The 8,952-nt window shown below is 42.6% G+C and overlaps 1 pseudogene; it reads right to left on the reverse strand.

Annotated features, from left to right (window-relative positions):
• Positions 1-4,159: 4,159 nt before the first annotated feature.
• On the reverse strand, positions 4,160-5,602 carry LOC122901973 (annotated as a pseudogene).
• Positions 5,603-8,952: the final 3,350 nt, after the last annotated feature.

An 8,952-nucleotide genomic window follows, 5' to 3' on the forward strand; every position in this document is an offset into this window, starting at 1 on the left:
CGTGAAAATCCTCAAACTCAAATGGGTACAGATTTGCAGAACTCATGGAAAAGCTGCATTCGCTGAACAAGAATTAATAAGGGGGGACTGAATGAGTTGAGGGAGATGAGTCTACCTTTGTGACTCTTGTTTAAAACATTGCTGGTTCTTTAATGTTTCTTCTTCCAGATTGAGGGAAATTATCCATGTATCTGTATCTGTATTCATATATCTGTATTTCTGGATCTGAAAGTGTCCATGATCTACAGAAATGTGATGAAATATTTCTGTGTGAGCAAATGGGAACATTTAACTTCTCTCCCTCCCTGAATCCTCCATCATTCAGAAGCTGTCAGGGAGAATTCTTTCTTCCAAGGTACTTAGGATTATTGACGTAAGTTCAGCACAAGTGTCTTTTTCTTGTAACAGGACACTGCTGGAAACATTGGTTATTTTACCAAGGGATTGAGTGAAATGTCCAATTTGAGAGTAACATGTATATAGTCAGATAATGACCACACAATTTTCAGGAATTAAGGGTGGCTTTGTGGAGACCCTTGGCAATAGAAGATTCACACTTCAATGACACAGTGCCCAGGAGCCTTGCCAGATGAGTAGGGAAAGTTATTTGTTGGCAGTTATAGGAACCTCAGGATATTTGGGGGACCTCGAGAAGAGGAATCAACCAAAATCGACAGGTATTGCAGTCAAGCCTGATGGGAGTATCGTGCTTGGCTTTGGCTTGGACACTATTGAAATTTAACTCTAGAGATTCCTCATGAAAAGTTCCCAACACAGCAGGGTTTCAAAATCTGGATGAAATGGTCCATCACTATGCCTTCCAGGCTTAGTTAGAATAGATGCTAATAAACCAAGTGTGCTTGTGGCTGCCTTCTTGCATCTAAGAAACCATCCCAAATCCGTTGAACTGAAATCCATCAGCCGTGTGGACTGGCACCCGCTGCCACCACCACCAGGCATTTCTTTGCCTCACAGTGGGTCCCATGAAGCCCTGAATCTATTTAGTTTGCAATCAGGTTTGGAGGCTGGCAGTGTTTCCTTATTGGGAAAATCCTATCAGAACTATACCCCAAATTGTCCCAGAATCCTCTAGAAATTGGTTGCTGGAGGGCTGACCCTTTGGGTCAGTAGCATAGTCGCTGGTTAGGAGTGAAACAACTTCAATCTCCAAAGTATAGGTTACATTCATATTGGGTGGTGATTAGTTGTTGGGTTTTTCCTTTTTTTTTTTTTTTTTTTTTGAGTTCCAGGGTCCATGAGAGGGATGTCTTAGAAAGGAAAGACCAGAGGCTCATTTCAGCCAAAAAGAGTTGTGGAAAGAGAAAGAAAGACTAACAGAGTCACTCATGTAGAGTAGAAAAGACATTGAGAAGGTAGAGTATGTGCATATCTCCTATGGGAATTCTGTGTCATTGAAGATACGGGGTAGATTAATGAGAACGCATTTCAAAAGTTAAAAAAGATTCAAGGAGAAGTAAGCAACCCTAGAACGGTCATGCAAAATGCAGTTGAAATAGGGTTTCTGCAGATCTTCTGTTCGGGTTCTCAGATCAGCAGGAACTTTACTTAGACTCTCGTCACTAATTGCAAATGATGATTGACCTCTGGGCCATCTCCTGGCCCACATCCTTCTGATTGGGACTGGCATAGATATCATGGAACTCCTGGTAGGCAACTTACCATGCATGTATTATTTGAAGGTCTGCCAGCAGCAATGCTAAGTCTTTCACAAATTTCGGGATCCTGTGGTTTCGGCCTCTTTGAGCTTGTGCTCTTTGCTGGAAGGGAGGAGCATGCTTTCAGTTTTGTATGACATTGTGTCTTCCTGAGTATGGGTCCTGAAACCTCAGCTAAATGCTCTCTGTGTTTTTACAGGTGGTGCTTCGAGGCTCAGGTGACTTTACCTCCTTGGCAGCATCCAATGCACCTGGCCTCTGTCTCTTCAGTGCAGATTCAAGTGCAACACGTACAGAAGTGTGACCCCTGTTGTCTCCATGGTGGATGTACATCACAGCAGTAAGTTTTCCTGGTTCTGAACTTTCTGCCTGGGTTGAGGTTCATGGTGTGACGTGGGTGCCTCTTTTGCTGGTTTCTGTCTTTCTTCCGGAGGGAAAGATACCTTCTTCTTTTCGATTAAATTGGAGATGTACCTTTAGCCAGAATAACTAGAATTTGTTGCTTGGGGAAAATTACCTAGTGGCACATATGGAGAATTTTCTGCAAGTCCCTCCTCCAAAAAAAAAAAAAAATCTGAACTACAGTTTGCTTCTGTTAGCAGAATCCTGAATTTTTGCAGGGTTATTTTATAAATAGACATTCTCTCCAAAATAGTGTTTTCTATCAACACATTCTTTTTAGGACCAGTAAACTAGAGTAAAAAATATCGGGCATCTTTACAAATTGATCTCTGAGTGGACGTGCTGTTTTTGTTTGTTTGTTTGTTTGTCTTTTTTTTTTAAGAGGGAGAGGTGAGAGAGAGAGGGAGACACTGGGCAGGCACCACACACTTTGCAGGGCTCGATCTCACAACCCTGGAATCATCATCTCAGCCAAAATCAAGAGGGTCAGTAAGAAGGTCACTCACATAGAGTAGAGAAGACATGAGGAGGTAGAGTGTTTGCACATCTCCTGTAGGAATTCCATATCACTGAAGATTCAGGGTAGATGAATGAGAACATATTTCTAATATGAAGATTCTAGGAGAAGTAAGCATTGCCAAGAGGTCATGTGAAATGCAGTTGTAATAGGATTTCTGGAAGTCTTTTGTTTGGTTCTGGGAGCAGCAGGAAGTTTATTTAGTCTCCTGTCACTAGTTGCCAATGGTGATTGATGTCGGGATCACCTCTTGTCCTACACACTCCTCCTTTAGTCTGGCATAGACACTGTGGAACTTCTGGTAGCCAATATTGGAAGGGGAGGTATGAAGGGAGAGAGAGACCTTTACGCAGGCTCCATCTGTGGTGCAGAGTATGACACATGTCACGGGCTCAATCTGACAACCCTGATATCAGGACCTGAGCCTAAATCAAGAGTTTGTCCTTTAAATAAAAGAAACATACAGGCATTCCTGGATGTGCTTTGTGTTTATGGAAGGGAGCATACATATCCCCTCCTGTTCTAAATCTTCTAAATCAGGGACTGTTTCCATATCGGCAGTGGTCTTACACATTCTCAGGCCAAGACATAAGGAGCAATTCTTGGTGGTGGAGAAAAGCAGCTGGCTACCAAATTCTCATAGAGGGGGAGGAAGACGTCACTGCCTGAATCTGAAAAGTACAGTTTAATTCCTGTCCTGATACACACAATTCTTCAAAATCAGCACCACTCTAAAAGATTAAATTAATTTGCAAGTCCCGGGGTGGCACAGTTGGTTAAGCATCTGCCTTTGGCTGAGGTCAGTATCTCTGGATCCTGGAGGATCGGGCCCTGCACTGGACACCCTTCTCAATGTGAAGACTGCTTCCTCTCCCTCTTCTCTGCTGCCCAATCTGGACTATTCTTTTTTTTAAATACGATATATGATTTTATTAATAAATAGTGTGAAAGCATCAGTGATAACTGCCTGAGCATTAAAATCTTTTAAACATCCATGTCTTGGCTTTAATATTGTGCATACTGGCCTCTATGGCACTACAAGTAAACATGAAAATAGTTCCCATATCCATGCACAGGTATTCAGCTATAATACCATTTACAAATTATTATAGACAAGGTAACCTTTGCAATAATCAATATTCATTTGAACAACCACAATTAAATGAGTATTAAATCAAGCAAGAAATGGGCTATGTTCAACATGTTCTAGATGTCAGGGTGTAATAGTCAAGGTCATTTAAAACTTAATTTTATTTTTTTCTTTAGAGGGACATCTTTTCTTTATGTGGGTGCTCAAATGAAAGCTGAGGAATGCATTCTTAGACCACAGTATCAAAAGTCAGACACAAGAGAGCGCTTGCCTTTTATTTTGAATGAAGCAATACATTTGTTCATTCTCTCCCTCCAAGCATCATTTCCCATATTACTAATGAAAATGCTTAAAAGTACCAACCCCAAAATTCTGTCTTCAAGGGGAAGTTATAAATTTTAAAAAGAGTGGTTCATTATATAAAAGTCAAATTCCAGCAACACTAATGCTAAAAATTACATTAAATGCCTTAGCATCCACATAATATATTTCCATGAGTTTTCTATTATGTACAAGTTTATTTTCCTTAAGAAGTAAAACAAAGTTTGAATAGTACAGTCTGTGGTGTGGTCACATCAGCATCTGCCAGTTCTTGCCCATCAACAAGTCCCAATTCTTTCAACGTTTTGGAGAGATTTGGCCTTGTTCGTTCTTCAATAGAGGTTACTGACTGTAGGTAAAGTGTTCTATTTTTTCCCTCTAATGTAGCTGTGATGGCTGGAGATTTCATCTGCAGAGAAGCACTATTGGTTAAATAATCCAAAACCTCCTGTAGTTTAGCAGATGGAGAAAACTGAATACTTTGAGGAAGCTGACTACAAGCTGAGCAGCTTTCATTTCTCTCTGCTTCAAATGTGTATGTGTATAGTCCATCTACATCACTGAATACCAAGTAATTATTAAGAGGAATATATGCACTTGTGGCTATTTAAAAAACCTAAGTGGCACACATAGCTTCTATGACCGCATTTGTAGAAGCTACTGCAGGAATTATTCGTTTTACTACTCCTTGAGTGAGTCTATAGGTCACACCCCTAATATTATATTGTGATGCCCTCTCGAGGGACTTTTGGAAAATCCACTGAATATGGTCAGGATCATCTCCATATAATGGAACTCCTTCTCCAAAAGGCTGCTCCTTAGGCCATTGCAGTATCCTTACATACTCAATAGAGTGTTCTGGTAGCCTGGGCATAGACGCAATGGTGCACATGGGAAAATTAACCTGTGGAGGATACAGTTCTAGTGTGCATTCAATACAAGCAGTCATTCCAGGAAGAATCACCTGGGAATTTCCTTTAAAACCTTCTGTCCCCATCTATTAAAGGGACAATGGAGCTTGGATCTAATACACCATCTTCATAGTTCAGAAGGGATATCAACATGCCATTTATCCCTCTTCTGGCTATGATAGAGTGCAGTCCACATACAATTATATGAAATTGTCTATAGAAAGTGTCATTAAAATCCTGAATCTTGTTGAAATGTGGAACTACATTGCAGTTAGGAACTCTGTCATTTAGAAATTCTGCAGCAACTTCAGCCTTAGGTCTTCCACCATCTTTGGGCCTAAATAAAAAGTGCCTATTTAGATTGGAAACATCTATAGTGCCCATGTCTATAACATGAATCTGTCTAAAACCAGACAACACCAGATTTTTCTGGAGCTCACATCCTAAGCCACCAGCTCCAATGACTAGAACTTTACATGTATCTAACAAAAACTGGAGAGATTCAGTGCTCGGTTCGAAATCAGGGTGTTTGAAGGGTCCAGATCACTCGAGGAACTTCTTTCCATGGTTCCAGCGACCTTCCCAGTCTCCAGTGTTCCCCCAACCCACCATCAACAGCCATTTTCTCAGCCAGAAGCTCCTCTATTCTCCTTCTTTTCTTCTCTGGCTCCTCGCCATCTGCCATATTGTTCTCCCCAACCTGGACTATTCTTGCCCCTCTCTAGCTCTCTCACTCTCAAATAAGTAAAGAAAATAGAAATGTTTCTAATCATGTAATTAATTTATAAATCCTTTCCAATTTATGAGGAGAGTATTATAATTAAGGATACACGAGAGGTAGATCACAAACCACGTGTTTTTTGAGTCTTGCTGCCATTCATCTTTGAAATCTACATACATTGATATATTAATGTTTTCATGAACATACGTCAATCACCTTGTGTTCTAAGATTCTAAGTTAACCCTTCAATTGATGTTATCATTGATCCCAGGCAGTGTATATATGTGTCAAACTTCCTACCAAGAGACAGTACCAGTGTCAGTTGTGAGAGCTAGTAAAGGAAAAGTCCCCCCGATCTTAACTGGCACAGTGTGCATGGTTGTGAGAACCCTCCTTTTCAGTGATACTGGTCTTTATGCAAGTATTGATGGATGGGAGCAGATTTGCTTTATTTCTAGCTATTGGATACTGAAATACTACATTCAGCGTCCCTCAGAACGTGACTCAGTTGTATGTGTTTGCAGTGAAAAATTGTCAGTGTATGAGTTTGTAACTCATTTTCACCCTAATAAATTTCTTGGGAGGTATTTGCCCAGTGATTTTCTGATGTGCATATCTGGGGAAGAATTTCCCCCCTGTGCACTGGGATCAGTGTTTCCTCGGTGTGAGGGTGTCATAGTTGGCTAAGGAAGAAGGAATACCTGAGAACATTCCTTTTCTCATCACTCCAGGAAAACTTTCTTTTGTGGGAATCCTCCCAGGTCCTTCACGTGATGGCTCCATGAGGAATGAGATTCCCACATGGATTTCATCAGCATTCAGCAGCAGCAATGATGCAGGGTGTCCCAGGAGGTCCTTGCACCTTCGCTTCTGTATGAGGGATGACCCGCTCTCTAAGATGGTAGCAGGAGCTCAGGCCTGAGCCCCAGCTGAACCTTCTTCCAAGAATACACAGTGTTAGTCGTTCTCCCTGTGTGAGTTCTCTGGTGTTGGGAAAGTGACCATATCTGGCAGAAGGCTCTGCCTCAGTGATCGGAGTCACAGGGTTTGTACTCTCTGATTTCTGTGGTGGTGAGAAAGGTGGGCACTCTGGGTACAGGCAGGACCCCAGTAAAGACAGACACAAGTTTCCCTGGTCCGAGTTGTCTGGTGTCTCCAAATGTGAGAGCTGTATCTAACAGCTCTTCCACGTTGACCACATTTGCCGGGGTTCCCACTGGTGTGGATCCTCAGATGCTGGCTAAGGGTATGTCTGTACTAAATGCTATCCCTTGAAGATGGATTCAACCAGTTTCTGTCTGTGGCAACGTGCCCATGGCCTTGAAGGGATGTATGTTGCTGCGGGCTCTGGTACAGCTTCTAACCCATGTGAGGTCATGGGGAAGAATAAGAACAGAGCTCTCTGAATGAAGGGTCTCTCATCCTTGTTACATCCCTAAGGTGTATCTCCCGTGGTTTTGCTGTGTGCAGAGGTGAGCCCTGGCCTAGAATTGTTTCCCCCATGTGTATCATGCCTGCTTTCCTCAGAAGGGTGAGTTCTCTTGTGTCTCCCGAGGTTAGAGCACCGACCAAAGGCTCTCCCACACTGGGGAGATGTGTGTGGTGCAATCCAGGATGAACGAGTTCTGATGTCATTTGAACTGGGGACACGTGGCTGAAGGTTCTTCCACATTGTCTGTAAATACAAGGTTTCTCTTCCCAGGACATAACACACATGGAATGAGGTGAGGTACGTGAGAAATCTCCCTCCTGTGCCACAGCATTGGCCAGGTTTCTGTGCAGGGTGAACCCTCTGCTAATGGCCAAAACAGGAGGGACTGTGGAAGGACTGCTCACTCATGTTCCTCCCTTCCTGACTCACCATACGAATTCCAGCCCCTTTCCTAAGGAATTGTCTCTGCATCAACCTCTGCATACCACTTGTAGTCAGGTGCCATGTTACTTTCTGGAATTCAGATAGATCTTTCTACATGGTAGCCTCACATCCATGTCAACTTCTGATTAAATTTTATATGTTTGAGTTTCAAACTATATCGGTGAGTCGTGTTCAAGACAGTGACTTTTACAGACACTCAGGCGACGGTTTGACTTGAGGTGCATTTCAATCCAGAAATAAAACTATTCCGATTTCTGTGCAATACTGGGGTCATGATGGGAGGCTGACTCTATAATGGGGTTGGAGGTGCTCAGGCAAAAGGGAGATTTTGCAAGAACGTTGCAGTAGGACAGAGGACACACAGGATACAGGAGACTTTGCTCTTGTCAAAGGCAGTTTTTCCTTCTAGGAAGGCATTAATAGAAAGATAGTTGGGAGCTTCCTGGAGGAATATTACTTTCCTTCTCTCACAAGTCCTTCTCAAGGGACTGCAAGTTTGAATAGAAATTTCATTTTATTGACATTTCCTTCTTCCTCAGCCTCCCTCAGTGTGCTGGAAGGGAGGGGGATGTTAGGGCTTTAGGAAACGGAGTTATGGGTCTCTGGATGGTAGCTAGCCTCTTGTTAAGAAAGTCTCTTCTTTGAGAATCATGAGGACTTTTATAAATTGGGGAAGACTCTGGTATTGCAGGGTTTTGATCTCTATTTGTGGAGAATCTATTTTTTCCTTTCCTTATTTTAGGGCAGTGAGAGCACCTGAGGAATGTCACTCATATCACATGTTGGGGGTGGGGGCTTTGTTGTGTGCCAGCTCCTGCTTGGTGCTCAGCTGGCTTTCTCCTCCCTCCTCATGTGCCCCTGAACAATTTAGACTCTTCTGTCGTTAAGGTTGTTGAAGGAGGATGATCTCATCTTCTGTAACTTCTTCCTGCTGAATAGGGGCATAGAGCTTTCCCTACCTGTGGGTCATTCCTGGTCAGTTGGGGGGCCTTTCTGTCAGAGTTGTGAAATGAAGAGGCCGCTGAGTGCATGGGAGAAGTTTTAACTGGATCCTCTTGAGTGGAAAGGAACATTAGGGTTCCTGGAACCACCTGCAGAGATGGCCGGGATGGATGGGGAACAACACAACAGGGTTAGAAGAAGAAAGAGAAGGAAAATCGCCATGAAGAGTCCTTTGATAATGGGTGAGAACACTCCTCCAGGCCAAGAGTTGAGCCAATCCTAAAAGAGAGGGATCCTTGAAAGTACAAATTTGGGCAGTGGTATCTGTTAGGAACCCAGAAATCTCTTTGTGGTAGTGGGAATGTACCCATATCATTCTGTATTTAGATTGACACAAGCTCCACCTTGTACAGCAGTTACAACATCTAAAGTCTTTGTGTTTTGTAGAACTGCTTCATGCATTGGGATCATTCGCTTGTTTCATTGAGAAATCCTA

The sequence above is a fragment of the Neovison vison genome, chromosome 3 (genome assembly GCF_020171115.1).
Source record: "Neovison vison isolate M4711 chromosome 3, ASM_NN_V1, whole genome shotgun sequence".
NCBI lineage: Eukaryota > Metazoa > Chordata > Mammalia > Carnivora > Mustelidae > Neogale > Neogale vison.